Source organism: Herpailurus yagouaroundi, unplaced genomic scaffold (genome assembly GCF_014898765.1).
Source record: "Herpailurus yagouaroundi ecotype Mexico unplaced genomic scaffold, PumYag 189, whole genome shotgun sequence".
Taxonomy (NCBI): Eukaryota; Metazoa; Chordata; class Mammalia; order Carnivora; family Felidae; genus Herpailurus; species Herpailurus yagouaroundi.
Window position 1 is genome coordinate 6,968,897 of NW_024412420.1, and position 15,980 is coordinate 6,984,876.

The 15,980-nt window shown below is 36.5% G+C and overlaps 1 long non-coding RNA gene across 1 annotated transcript in view; it reads right to left on the bottom strand.

Annotated features, from left to right (window-relative positions):
- Positions 1–6,388: 6,388 nt before the first annotated feature.
- The window catches only part of LOC121044766 (uncharacterized), a 15,917-nt gene continuing 6,325 nt past the window's right edge, over positions 6,389–15,980 (bottom strand). The window contains exon 2 of the long non-coding RNA XR_005797465.1: positions 6,389–7,552. This is a non-coding gene — a long non-coding RNA (uncharacterized LOC121044766). The remainder of the gene's footprint in view (positions 7,553–15,980) is intronic.

A 15,980-nucleotide genomic window follows, 5' to 3' on the forward strand; every position in this document is an offset into this window, starting at 1 on the left:
ACCTAAGAAGGTTTTATCACACAGTAGTGAGTCCTTATATAGTTCTACAGGTATTTGCTTTTTTCCTTAGATCTTAGTGTTATGTACTCTTTAGGATGAATGATATGTATGATTTCACTTAGTCTAAAATGACACACAGGTCTGTCAGGGTATTTTAAACAACGAATTCATAGCATATTGCAGTGAAACATGAAGAAAATGTGGTGGGATCAATCTAACTTCAGTATACAGTGATCAGGGAATGTTGCCCACTGGTCAGTTTTGTCATAGGACAGCAAGTCAGTGAGAATGGAAACAATCATATACTTCTATTTTGTAAACTTCAAAGTGACTGAGAAGTTGCTTCAAAGAAATCTATTTCTGGAGTTTTCAACCAGTATAGTGCACAGTGACAAACACGGGCACAAAAGATCTCACGTATTCGAAATTGAAGAATGGAATCAGATAAACATAGAAAGGTGAGTCAAAATTCTCTGTCTTATGTGGGTGATATGAGTCATCCAAGTCCCTGTAGTTCTGTTGTCTTGAAGATATTTGAGATCGTAGGAAAGCCTGCCCATCACACCTGGGCTCCACTGTTTGGCATAACTGCCTTCTCCAAGATGGATTGGACTACACATGTCCAGGGCTTTCTCTGCTACCATTGATGCCTTTAATCACCTCCAGTGATATATCTAATCAAATATATGAACTTTCCCTTCATTGTTGGCAAAAACAACAAGCTCATCCCCCATTGAGAGGTGGTGATATACAAATAAATTCAAATATCAATGTGGAGTCTAATACACATGACCCAGTCCACTTAAAAAGCATATCTTTGTTTTTGAGAAGCGGTACGCTTTTATTTTTTCTTCTTGTTTGTTTGTTTGTTTTTTTTTTCTGCAACATCTGTTGGCTTATGCTTGGCATCCTTTGTAATGCACCTGTGTAGGAAATGGCAAATTCAATAGAGAAAGGGAAAGGTGGAGACAGATAGGGAAGATGTGGGAAGGTATTTAAAATTTTATCAAGCTATGAATGTCAACATTTCACTTTTTTAATACAAAAAAGTACTAATGCATGTGTAAATGTGTCTGCCTATTGTCTTTGATTCATCTGTTCTCCTAACTAGGTAAACACAAGATTTTTTAATCTGTGTGTCACAGCCAAAGGCACATGTTTAAAGTGCAGGCTTAGTTCTCTGAGTTCCTGCATCCCTCTTTCTTCTTGCTCTCTGAGGTGAACACCCATTCTTCTGGAAGAATAGCTCCTTGGAGAGCAGTCTTGGTCTTCTGCATTCTTTCAGCAGCTCTGAGTCCTCTCAAATTGCTGTCTCTTTTAGGGCTTTATATGAGGATCAAGGAGTCTCTATTGAATCCTGTAGGGATACCAACCAGATAGGTGCCCCTGCCAGAGTCTTCTCTTAGCCAGTTAGTCGGGCTGATTGCTTTTGGTGCTGCGTTTTGGGCCTCCTTGAGTAGTTTGGTAGCATTATTAAGGATGTAGAAGAGGTGGTGGCAGGGGACGAGATAGGTAACTCCCCTGGTTCCTTCCTGTAAAAAAAAAAAAAAAAAAAAAAAGGAAGCTAATCCAACTCTTAGACTGCCCTATACCTTTCCCCTTGAAAGCTGTCTTAGACATTAATCTGTATGAAAATGTTGGGCAAGGGGCAGGTAGGAGTGTGCAGGGGCAGAGTGTGATTTGCTTTTATAGATAGTAAGTGAACTTGCAACATGATTTAGTGTCATTCAGATTTGGATTTAAATCCTAGCTCCACTCTTTGCTTCCTTGGGCTACTTACTTTTTTTTTTTTTTATTTTTCAGTGCCAGGAACACTGTTGCTACATTTTTCTAGATGATGGCTACTCAACCATTGGATCTCAGCTTAAACACCACTTCTTCTGAGATCCCTTCCCTGAGCCCCTGGTCTGGCTTAAATCTTCCCACTCCCATAGGGAAGGCCTCCCATAGCACCCTTTAGTAACACGCATCATTTGTAAATGAGGGAAAAGATTTTGTTCTTCTTTTTCATCACTGTATCTTCAGCATCTAGCATAGTAGTTCATATCTGATAGGTTTTTCAATTAAAAATTTTTAATGAAGGGCTTAACCTTAGAGAAACTTGAGTTTCTTCAACTGTGAAGTGATGCCAATGCTGAGAGATGTAGCAGAATAACTAACACATGTAAAATGCTAACATGGTGATTGGCCAGCAGGAAAACACATTTGAACTTACTGCTTATCATTCATTTTAAGATGCAGGCTCTCCATTTTTACACCTTTGAACTTGGCATATATCTGTTACTTGAGAGGATATCATAGATGAATAGTTTACATTTTGTCTTTATTCATAATGGTACATAAAATAATTGTATATGTTAGCTTTATAAAATATGGTGGTTCCTCTTGGTTCCCATAGTAAATGTTTGTAAACCTTGTCATCACTTAAATTTTTTCTTTTACATAGGATAGGTAGTATTTGTATTTTAAGTACTCAATATAAAATAAAGAAGAGCCTAAAAATAAGAAATAATGTGAATGTGTAGCATGCACATTGGAATATGCCATCTTAATGACCTCATGACCCCATTTTACAGATCAGGGAACTGAGGCACAAAGAAGCTTGGTAACTCATCCAAGTAGTAGAGCTGGCATTTGTTCTAAGAGTCAAATCTTTATTACCCAAGAAAGGGTCTTATAAGTCGGAAGCTGATAAGGCAGTAAAAATAAGCTGATATAAATACATAAACACTTCAAGCCTATAGTCATCAAAAATTATAAACAAAATTGGAATATCAACAAACTAGTGAAAAAAAGCCACTGCACTGTTTGGGAATATATTTTGTAAAGGAGAAAAGTACATTTTAATGTTTGGTTTATATTGAAAAAGATACCAATTTCTGTTTCTTTTTCATAGTTAGAAAATAAAGAAATCAACCTCTAGAAATTACTTAGGGTGACTTATAAGAGGATATAAAATAGAGAAAGCTAACATAGAGTCTAAGCATATTAAATGAAACCAGAAATTAAAAAAAATGCAGACCAAAAAAATATTATATTGTTGTAAATGGGTCATGAATGGCCTTCTTAAAATATTTAAATCATTATAATAATGATTTTCAGAAAGCTTGTCCCTATATAGTCCTTGTATATAGTTGATAGCATCTCAACAAAACACAATTATGTGCATGTATTTCTATATAGTATCAGAATGAATGTGGAAATTTAGCTAGATACAAGGTAAACCTACAAAGTTGGTAATAATTGTGAACGAAACAATTTACAGAATATAATGGATGAGAAAAAGTCCTTATTTCGCAATTGCAATAAAGAAGATTAAAAACCCAGCAATAACCTTAACCCAGACCACATGGCCTCTATATCAAGAAAATCTATAAATATTTCTGAGAGATATTAAAGAAAGACCAAAAAAAAAAAAAAAAAAAAAAGAGAGACTAAACATTGGGAAGTCCACCTAAATTTGATAGGAAGTTTCAGTATGATAAAGTTGTAGCATCATATATATTTAAATTCTTTAAATTCTCATTTATATAAAAGTTCAACTTTTTCTAATGTAGCAAAGATACATGCATTCATATATATAGTATATATAGTTTTTGGTTAACTTGACTAAGTGATCCCAAAGTTAAAATGAATATATATAAAATCACTGTCCGGGAGAGGATTTTATCAACTTAAAGCCAACAAAGCAGTGAAGATCCATCAATATCAATAAAATACTTAAATACATATAAAACATTAATGAACAAAATGGAGATATATTAACAAACTGGAGAAAATATGCCAAGAATATAACGTGATACATTGTAAAAATGGACATTAAAGAACAGGGAAACTGGAGGATCACTTACGCACAAGTTCTAGTCTTTGATTGAAGTTTGCCCTTAGGAGGGTTGAATCATGGGACTTTGAGGTGTCTCTGCAAGCTCCTGTGAGCTTGGAGAGAGTCTTCGGAAAAGCAGAGAAATACTAATCAAGATGGGAAGCTGTCCATGACACTGCAGGTGGAGTCAGAGGGTGGAAGTGATATGGGGCAGAGGAAAATCAGTATTTGCTATGAAGGAGAAATGTCTTGATGATAGAATTCAGTGGAAAATACTGAGAAAAACTATGTATGGAGACAATCACCATTATGTAAAAAAACAAACAGTCATCAAAGATTGGAAGGAAGCAGAGCAAAACATTAGAAGTGAATATCTTGGGTTCTAGGACTATCACATTTTATTTATAATTGTAGTAACAGAAATAAGATATAATTATATATTATTATCATATGTTGTAATTATTGTTGCTTTTGTTTAGAACTAGGGTTGGCAAACAACTCAAATCTGTTTTTGCCAAAAAAAAAAAAAAAAAAGTTTTACTGGTCACATAGCCATGCCAGTTCGTTTCATATTGTCTGGCTGATTTGGCTACAATTGAAGAGTTGAGTGGTTGTAACAGAGATTGAAAACGTGATATACTTATTGACTGGCTTTTTATAGAAAAACTTTGTTGATCCCTGCTTTAGAATAGTATACTGAAGAATAGTATACCGAACTGAATCTGAGCACAATTTGAAGACATACTGGAGGTATTAGGGGGGGAAGAACCCATAAAACACTGTTATTTATGGAATGCACATGGCATAGTTTAGGTAGATACAATTAATAATATCTTCTCAGGTAACAGTGGAATTCTGCTTTTCTATCCTGTATTTGGATTGTTGACCTTTTAGAGCACAGACTGGGAAAATTTGAGAACATCCACCATTCTTGAACCATTTCAGTCAGTGTTTGAGTTTCAAATCAATACTATCTTGAAATTATGTGAAGACAATGAAGTGGCTAATGAGAAATTCCTTCTCAAAGTTGGGTTTGAAAGCTTGAATTAAAGGGCTTCATTAAGAAAATTGGGCCCCTAAATACTCAAAGGGAGCAGGTCTCTTTTGAGAATGGATAATTCCAGGATGGAGGCAGAGAAAGTATAAGGTAAATCTAGGAATATTTTGGTGCCTGAAGATAGGGAAGTGTTCAGAAAGTATTGAGAACAGGTGACATGGATGCAAACTCAAATTTTGAGTCTCCCACTGGCTAAATTTGGGACGCTTTGAGCATGAAAAATGATGGTTGTGAAATATGATATGATTAAAAATGTATGAACCTACAATGATAAAAAATGAGGGAGGAGAATTGAAATACTTTTTTTTTCTTTTAAAGTTTATTTATTTTGAGAGAGTGAGTGTGAGCGCACCTGAGCAGAGAAAGAAGGGGAGAGAGAATCCCAAGCAGGCTAAGTGCTGTCAGCACAGAGCCCAATGCAGGGCTCGAACTCACAAACCGAGTGAGATCACCTGAGCCGAAATCAAGAGTCAGACGCTTAACTGACTGGGCTACCCAGGCATCCTGAAATACTTTCCTTTATAGAAGAATGCCAGTTAATATATACAGAAGAAATGATAGTATTAGAATAATAAGCAATTTGGTACTACCTATGTGGTAATTCAGGCAAGAATCATCAAGGATGCTAAAATTACTTGATAAGAGATTGTTAAGGAACAGGATATTTCATGGTCTCAAATTATCCCCCAACTGATTGCTTATTAAATGACAGGGAAAGGATACTTTCTAATGAAATGATCTGGCAGATACCACCTTAATCAAATCGTCGAGCTTAGCCCGTTAGTAGAACAAATTGACAATATGTGCCTTCATATGTGATTCAGAAGAAATTACACATTACCTATGCAGTATTTTTGCCAAAAATGTTTAATCTGTGTTTAATCATGAAGAAGTAATGACACAAATCCAAAATATGGGACAGTCCAATAGTCCAGTGACCTAAACTATTAAAAATGTCAATATCATGAAAGCTAGTTTTAGATTAAAAGAGATTCTTTTGGTTTATGGGGAACTGGAAATATATAACCAATGAAATGTATGAGCTTTGATGAGATTCTGCATTGAATGAGGGAAAAACAGATATAAAGGACATTTGGGAAAAATTGAACAGGATTTAAAATTTTTTTAATGTTAATTTTTGAGAGAGAGAGCTTGAGCAGGGGATGAGCAGAGAGAGAGAGGGAGACACAGAATCTAAAGCAGGCTCCAGGCTCTGAGCTGTCATCACAGAGCCCAATGCAGGGCTCAAACCCACGAACCAGGAAATCATGACTTGAGCCGAAGTTGGACACTTAACCGACTGAGCCACCCAGGAGCCCTGAGTATGGAATTTTTATATAATGTTATTGAGTCCATATTACATTTTTTGACTTTGCAATGACCTTGTGGTTATCTAGGAGAATGTACTTGTTCATAGGAGATACATGCTCAGGTATTTAGGGGTGAAATATTATATCTTTTATATACTGCACATAGTTCAGAAAGGAGAGGGGAATAGGAAAATGTAGCAGAAAAGCAAATATTCCAATTTTTTCTTTATTTAAATTCCTTAGTTAAGTTGTATTTGTTTTGTAATATCATTCTTTCAAACATTTATCACATGACTACCATGTTTAAGGACCTTTGTTGGGTATTAGATCTTAAAAAGTCATAAAACATGGGATCCAGTTTTCCAGAAGGCATATATTTGCATAGCAAATATTTCCCAAATAGTGTATTTTAGATGCTAAATAGGTATGGTAAGAGTTCAGGGGAGAAGGAAATTTCCTGGGCTGAACTAATTTGATAGGTTGCAGATAGTGAGTCCTCAAGGAAGTAACCACCATGTGCTATGCTGGAAAACTCCAACTAAAAAATATTCACCGTCATGGTAAAATCTCTAAAACCTAAATTCTGATGAACTCGCACTGCAAAATCCCAAATGTATCGGCCTTATTCCTAAGATTTTCTATTATTCTTCCTCTGGTCAGCTAAAGAAAGAATGAAAAAGAGAGTCTTGTGATCATTTGATACCTGGACAGTTCTCACAAATGGATTTATTTCCTATCCGGTAAGAGATACATGGCAGGTTGTTCTGATGTCTTGTTGGATCTCAGCAACATTCTGTCCCTTCTGTGCTTTCCTCTTTATCAGGAGAGGTTAAAAGCCTACAAACCACAGTTCTCAGAATTCCTGGCCAGCTGACTTCTGGTTAGGTTCTTCCAGTGGGGGAAGAACCTAAAGGGATATTGGAAAGTAGGAAAAAGGAAGATACAGGAAAAAAGAAGCAGATACTCCTATGTTGGTGATTCCTTGGAAGAAGAATGAGCTCCTGAGGTCCTGCTTGGGTAGAGGGTTCCGTGAGGTGCAGTGGCAGCAGACAGTCCAGCAACGTCAGCAGCATCGTGTCTGCCTGCTGTGGCTGTGGTAGGGCAATATGGCAGCAGGAGCAGACACCTCAGTGCTTCAGCAGCATAGCTCTTATGGGCTCAGGCTGCAGCAGAATCGGTGATGGTGGGCAACAGTGGAGTGTGTCTGTGGACTTCCAGCAGTATCGGTAGAGGGGTGGTATCTTAGCGTTCTACCAAGTAGCAGAACTGTCGTTCCAACAACAACAGTGGATGCTTCCAACATCAATGGCACAGCAATTACAGGCTTTGAGTAACATAATTTTCCCATTCACTCCTCCAATCCTATTAGAAAAGAGAGGCTTCTGTCATTATTGATGGCTGAAAAAACTATTCTCTTAATTTTTCCTGCAGTCATTCCAACACTTTGGAGAAACAGTATTAAATTCTCCCTACTTAAAATAACTGAAGCCATTTCTGTTATTTTGACTAGACACTGAGGTATAGGTGAGTTTGAGCATTTGTATGTAACTGGGTTTAGGACAGCAGGTTTTAGGTGCAATTCTGTACACTTTTCTTCATGAATTGCCTCTTCAGATATATTTAAGACATTGAAATTTGGTTCACTCATTTAGATAATTTTCTGATGTGTTTTCTGCTGATGGCAGCAACTGTATGGACTGTCAGGAAAGCTTTAATGCTTGGGGGCAGCAGAAGCAGCGGGGATGGATTTGTTAGATGACACCTATGTACCTTTGGGGTACTCCTGGTAACATTTATGTGGCACCTCCAAAGTGCCAACACTGAACTATAGGATTTCACATTGGTTATCTCGGTAATCTGTCCACCCCCCTCCCCCCCCCCCCAAAAAAAAACAATAAAACCCCTGGTCCTGTGGGTATTATCATTTCTTCCATGGAGATAAGAAATTATGGATGCCTAGAGCACTATTTAAGTGAGAATCACCGGCCACCATCATTATTAGAATATCTTAGGGTGCCTCCTAAAAATCAGGTTCCAGGACCTTACCGTATACTTATTAATCACTAATCTCCATGAGTTGCACCTGGGAATCCATATGTTAACAAGCATCCTACATGGTTCTTATAACTCCCCTACAATTTGAGAAGCACCATGAGAGAGGATTAGTAAATTATTCAAGGTCAGAGTAGGAGTGATCCCGTGTGAACTTGGTCTGACTTGAAATCCCATGTTTTTCTCCCCCCACTTATGGTAGTCCCACCTTCTCACAGAAGGAATGATTTAGCAAAGGTGAGAGGCCAAATGCTGTAAACTATTAATGTTTTACATTTGAGGAATATTTTAAAACTGAGAGGTATTTTCACCCAGTTTTCCCATTTAACAAAGCTCGTGGTTTGATCAAATAGAGACTTTTTTGTTCACATTTTTTGTTCAAATTTATTCTGAGTGCTGTCTCATCTTTCTCTTGTCTTGGCACGTTTTGAAATAACTCAAATTATCTGTCATTAAGCACATTCCCAGAGTGTACCCCATGTCAATTTACCACACTTGTTACTTCTGAAATGAAAGGCAATTTGCCTTCTATCTTCTTTATTTCTCCAATAACCTGCTTGTCATTTTTTGCTTTGACTTTTCTGCTGTTATTACATCTAACTTAGCAATCTTGATTCATTTACATTCATTAGGCATTGAGAGCCCATGTTGTTTACACTGTCTTAGGCCCTGTGAGAGGTACAAACTATGCCCCTATGAGGCATGTTTTCCAAAGCTTGTGTTGGTGGAAACCTGTATCCCTATTATGCTGCTTTTGGAGCGAAGTTGACACAAATTATCCTCTTGTCTTTAAAATTATCTAAATTGACAAACAAATGGCTCAGCTTTTTCTTAGTTAAGAGGTTAGTGAAAATGTCACAAAATCTGCTAGGCAAGGAAGTTGAAGTTTCCTGTGTTAACTGTAACTGATGTCAAAGATGTGATACAGATCTCTTCTCCTGACACATTCCCCAAGACTGGGACCACCAGCTGACCCATTTGTCTTTCTAGTGTCTTAAGGTAAGCACAATGTTTTCAGAATTTGAAATTGTCTACCATAGCAAAGTTTCATTTTAAAGGAAGAGATTACCACAGTACCATACCTTGTAGAGCTGTTAGGATGATTAAGTGAGGTTTTGCATCTAAAATGCTCAGGACAGTTTCTAGCTGGAAGTAAGAGCTCTGTAAGTGTGAGTTACTTTAAAATTGAGGGCTGTGTGGATAGGAAACATTTTAAAAATGTGGGAACAAGCTTATAAAACACTTAATAAACATTTCAACATACATTTATGGGAATGTGTGTATGGGAGAGAATAAAAATAAGACCTGGTTTTAACTTAATATCAAGCTGCTTGCTACCTGGAGTTGTATAAATATATACATAAATAATCATTATATAAGGCATTATTTTTAATGATTTTAAATGAGGGCTCAAGTTCTGGGATGTGTCCAAATGATGATGATGATAAAGACATGATAAATATAACAGACAATATATTTTTATATGAGTTGATGGTTTAAAATGCTTTTACAAACATTTTCACATTTAGTTCTTACAATAATTTGGTGGGGCAGGTATTCTTAGGGATAATTGAGAATTGATTTATCCATGGTTCCAAGCTCTTAGGAAGCAGAGCTAGGATATAAACCTGGGTTTATTAATTTTACACTTTGTTATTTCTCCTATATTCTGAGGTTGAATTTGGATAAATGATATGAGAGAGGTATGAATTATCCCTTGAATTTTAAGGAACAGTTCTGAGAAGAAGATGGAGTCCATTTGTCTGGATTAAAAAGTCAGGCTTTTTAATACACATGCACAGAAGCCATCTTTGTTCTTTGCGCTTTTAAATGATACAACAAAGCATCCTACACTGCCTGTTAGTAAACCAGCATAAAATTCTTAACCCATATTCAAGTGTGATTGATGATTATATGATATTATTATGAAAATAATAAGTTAATTTCATTAATTAGTCGATAATATCTCAACTCAGTCCTACTAATTAGAAAATTAGCTTGAAAATGTTGGTAAAAAATAAATTACAGCAATATAGTCATGTTGTTTTGGACCTAGTTAAAAGAATTAAACATTTAAATCGCTATATTTTCTAATTAAGCATCTTCCTAGGATACCCTTAGAGAAAACACTGAGAGGAGGAAAATGCTCTCTTGTTTTCAAGCCAATAGTATTTAAACTGTGTTGTCTTTGAGGAAGGGAGACAGAGAGGTGTCAGGGGGTGGGGGGGGGTGGTGGTGGTGTTGGGGTGGGGAAGGCAGGGCAGGGAGAAGGAGATGAAGAGAGGGAGAGAGAGAAATTTTAGTTTTAAAATTCATAATCCATGATGCCAGTATGATATAGATGCTTAAAACTGAGTTTCTGGAGAAAACCATAAAACTAAATAATAGTGCCATTGGTCTTACTTTAAAATTGTAAAGAATTTCTGTGCAAATATTATTGAGAATGGGTGGCGTTTTTTTCTTTTCTCCTATCTTCAGCCTGAAACAGTAAAAGAATAAAACTGTAATCTCTCTCCACAATAAAATTAAGAAATAGCTACAAATTCACTAACCCTGAAGGGCATTTGCCAATAATGGATGTAGCAACTAAAAACCAGTATGTGATTCAAATGTAAACTCAAAGTGATTTGGTCCAGCCTTGGAGTAGTATCTCAATCTAGCAGTCAGAAACAATTAAGAAGTCAGTGCTACACTTTCTCTGGAAAGCCTAGCTTCTCCATTTGTAATCTGAATTTCTCCAATCCTCTCTATCTTCTTAGAAGAATTCAGTCCTATAGTTAATCCAGCCCCTCTTTCCTGCTTTATGCATCCCCCTCTCTAATGGGATCAAGTCAGTGAGCATATGAACAAGTTAGTGCCAACATCATAACATGCCCTTGATCCCACAATCCTCTCTAACTGCACTTCATTTCTTGACTGTCTTTCCCCAGAAATGTTTTTTTAGTTCTTTTCCTCACCTCAGCTTTACTGAGGTATAATTGACATAGAACACTGTACAAATTTAAACTGTAGGCAATGATATATCTGTATATATTGTGAAATGTTTACTACAGTAAGGTTAGTTAGCTTATCCTTCACCACACGTAATTACCATTTTGTTGTTGTTATGGTGGCAACACTAAAGCTCTATGCTCATGGCAACTCACAAGTATATAATAAAGTGTCATTAATTGTAGTAGCCGTGCTGCACCCAGAAGTTACTCGTCTTATAATGAAAAATTTATACCATTTGACCAACATAGCTCCCTTTTCCCCATTTCTTATCATCTGGATATCACCATTCTACTCTCTGCTTCTGTGAGTTCAGGTTTTCTAGATTCCACATATAAATGAGATCATACAGTATTTGCCTTTTTTCAGTCTTATTTCCACTTAGCATTATGCCCTCAAAGTCTATCCATGTCGTTTCTAATAGCAGGATTTTCTTTTTTCATGGCTGAATACTGTTCCATGATATATCTGTATTTATGTCTTACGTCTTTGTCCATTCATCTATCAACAGGTACTTAGTTTTGTTTCCATGTTTTGGTTAATGTAAACAATGCTGCAGTGAACCTGGGGTGCAGATACCTCTTGAAGATAATGATTTCATTTTCCTTGGAAATGTATCCAGAAGTGAAATTGCTGGATCATTTGGTAGTTCTATTTTTAATGAAAAAAAAAAAAAAAATCCCCTTGTAGCAACGTGGATGGAACTGGAGAGTGTGATGTTAAGTGAAATAAGCCATACAGAGAAAGACAGATACCATATGTTTTCACTCGTATGTGGATCCTGAGAAACTTAACAGAAACCCATGGGGGAGGGAAAGGAAAAAAAAAAAAAAAAGAGGTTAGAGTGGGAGAGAACCAAAGCATAAGAGACTCTTAAAAACTGAGAACAAGCTGAAGGTTGATGGGGGGTGGGAGGGAGGGGAGGGTAGGTGATGGGCATTGAAGAGGGCATCTTTTGGGATGAGCACTGGGTGTTGTATGGAAACCAATTTGACAATAAATTTCATATATTAAAAAGAAAAAAAAATCCCTACTGTTTTTTCTGTGTGGCTATACCAATTTACATTCCCTACTGCCCAACGGTGCACCAGGGTTTCCTTTTTTCCACAGCCTTGCTAGCATTTTCTATCTCTTATTTTTTTGATTACAGCCATTCTAACAGGTTTGGTGATAGTTTATTGGTTTTTTGATTTGCATTTACCTGATGATTTTGTGTTGAACGTATTTTCATGTACCTGCTGGTCATTTGTATGTCATCTTTGGAGAAATATCTATTCAAGTCTGCCCGTTTTTTAATTGGATTTTTTTTCTCTTGCTATTGAGTTATGTGAGTCTCTCATATATTTTGGATATTAATCCCTTATCAGGTAGATAGTTTGCAAATATGTTTTCCCATTTCATAGGTTGCCTTTTCATTTTGTTGATTCTTTTGCTTTGCAGAAGTGTTTTAGTTTGATGTAGTCCCACTTGTTGATTTTTGCTTTTGTTGCTTGTATTTTTGATGTCATACCCAAAAAATCATTGCCAAGACCAATGTCATGTAGCTTTTTCTGTTCTGTTTTTCCCAAGAATATCAATGGATTCAGGTCTTATATTTAAGTCCTTAATCTATTTTCAGTTGATTTTTATGAGTGGTATAAGATAGAGGTCCAATTTCCATCTTTTGCATGGGAGTATCCAGTTTTTTCATCACCATTTATTGAAGAGACTATCCTTTCCCCACTGAATATTCCTGGTTCCCCTGTCAAATGTTAATTGACTGTATGTGTGTGGTTTATTTCTGGGCTCTTGATGCTGTTCTATCGGTTTACATGTCTGTTTTTATGCTAGTACCATCCTATTTTGATTATTAAAGTTTTGTAATGTAGTTTGAATCAGGAAGTGTGATGCCTCCAGCTTTGTTCTTTCTTGAGATTGCTTTGGTTATATGTTTTTTTTTTATTCCATATGAATTTTATAATCTAAATCTGAAAAATGCCATTGGAATTTTGATGGGGATTGAATTGAATATAGATGGCTTTAGTAGTACAGACATTTTAACAATATTAACCTTCTGATCCATAAACAAAAGCTATCTTTCCATTGATTTGTGTTTTCTTCAGTTTCTTTCATTAATGCCCTACAGTTGTTGGTGTGTAGATCTTTGACTTTCTTTGGTTAAATTTATTTGAGAATTTTATTGCTTTTGATATTCTTATAAGTGGGATTGTGATTGTTTTTACATATTTCCTTTTCAAACAGTTCATTTTTAATGTGCAGAAGATGACCTGATTTTTATATGTTGACTTTATGTCCTCAAACTGTACTGAATTAGTTTATTACGTCTAAACAGTTTTTTGTTGGCGACTGCGATTTTCTATATAAATGATCATGTCGTCAGACAGTTTTACATCTTTGTTTCTAATTTGAATGCTTTTTATTTCTTTTTCTTTCCTGATTGCTCTGGCTAGGACTTCTAGTACTCTATTTAATAGGAGTAGTGAGAGTGGACAATCTGGTCTTCTGATCTTAGAGGGAAAACTTTCAACCTTTCACTGTTGAGTATGATGTTAGCTGTGGGCTTGTCATATGTGACATTTATTCTGTAGAGGTTTGTTCCTTCTGTGTCCAAATTCTTGAAAGTTTATATCATGAAGGTGTGTTGAAATTTGGTAAATGCTTCTCTGAATCTATTGAGGTGATCATACGATTTTTGTCTTTTATTCTGTGAATGTGGTATATCACATTTGTGGATTCACATATATTGAACCATCCTTTCATCTAGGAGGGATAAATCCCATTTGATCATGGTGTATGATTCTTTTAATGTGCTATTAAATTTGTATTCCTAGTATTTTGTTGAAAATTTCTGTGTCTCTATTCATCAGTGATATTGGCCTTTAGCTTTCCTCTCTTCTAGTGCCCTTATCTGGCTAAAGTATTAGAGTAATGCTGGCCTCTTTAATTTTTGGGGAGAGTTTGAGGAGTGCAATAAATCTTTTTTAATGTATTTGGTAGAATTCACTGGAAAGCCACCTAGTCCTTGGCTTTTCTTTGTTTATAGTTCACTGGAACATATGTTTATATGTTAACTAGATTGATCCCATGAGAGAGCAGGATACATGATGCTGGAAAGAGAAGGTTAACAGTAGGACTGAAGACTAATAAGATAATAGAGGGGGTTAGAGAGATTCAGATTACAAATGGATGAACTAGACTTTTCTGAGGGGAAAAAAAAAAACCCATTCAGTACTGAATTAATTCTTAATTGTTTCTGGCTCCTAGACTGAGCTACTACTCCAAGATTGGACCACATGAGTTTGAGCTTGTATACCATCTGACTCCTGCCTTTGTCTCCAACCTCACCCTGTGGATTACTATATTCTCCTACATATTCCCCCCATCCTTCTGTGCTGAGGCATTCCATTTGCCTCAGATGAGGCAAATTATATCTGGTCTTAGGGTTCATGTCCCCTGAACAGAATACCCCTTCCCTGGATTTTCAAAGGGGAGCTCTATTTAATCCTTTAGGCAGCAGTTGAAATGTTGCTTTTTTCCAAGAGGACCTCATTGACTGCCTCACCTGCCCCATGCCTCATCATTTCCATATTAGTATCTTGCTTATTTCCTTGTTAGAATTTACCACACTGAGGTTAATCTTGTTTATATGTTTGCTTATTTATTGACTATCTCGTCACCAACTGGGATGTAAGCTAGAGAAAGGAAACCTGATGGGTTTGTTTACTGCTATGTCCTCGTGACCTGGAAGAGTGCCTAACATATTGAAGCTGCTCAATAGATTATTTGACAAGCAAATAAATGGATGAATAACACATCCTATGTGGCACTTTGTAAGATCACCTCTGCTGATTTCTCTCCTCCCATTTTTCCCCCCATCTCCTACCCCCTTTTCAGTCTGTCTGGTCTATTCTCTCAGTTGCTCATCGTACAAGTCTAGAAAGTGATCTAGCAAGAAACAGACTTTACAGAGTACAGAAAATGAGAACTTGTGCTTGAGAAGGAGTATGAGCATCTAGATGTTAATCATTTGACTCCTTCACAGACTTCTATTTTTAAAAATCTAAACAGGGGTAAGAAATTTCTAAATATTAGTGAACTTGTCCTAAAAGTCCTAAACAAAGAGTCCTTTAGTAAAACTGAGGATGATCAGAGTGTGAGCCTGCCTCGAGAGAAATAAGAAACCCATCCTTAGAAGCCCAGTTTCATACTATTAGTAATGCATGCCATCTTTCCTTTTCCTGAGACAGCCTCGCTCCCTAAGGTTGAGATTCAGGTATCATTGGAGAGGGTAAGACTGTGGCCCATTGGACTGGGAAGAAGATTGAGGTGCCCAGTCACATGACTGGGGTGAAGCAGCATTCTGCTTTTGAACTCCTCTTCTGATACAGCTGGACAAAGATCGATGATACTAAACTACGCAGAGGGCCTGGGATCTTTGAATAATCTTAACTCCAAAAGTGGGAACTCTGGAAATGAGGAAGGTGTCCCCCCAAGAGGGAGGACACTATTCTAAGTTCCCCACTCAACCTAACAATATTTTTAGCAAATAGTAGGACCAGATAAAAATGGCTATGTTCGTGGATAAACAATAACCTACAAACAATATGGGAATCTATATCATTACTATAAACTGTAAAAAGAGGGAAGAGCTGAATATATACCTATACATAAATCAATCTTTCTCCTTTCCTTTCCTTTCCTTTCCTTTCCTTTCCTTTCCTTTCCTTTCCTTTCCTTTCCTTTCCTT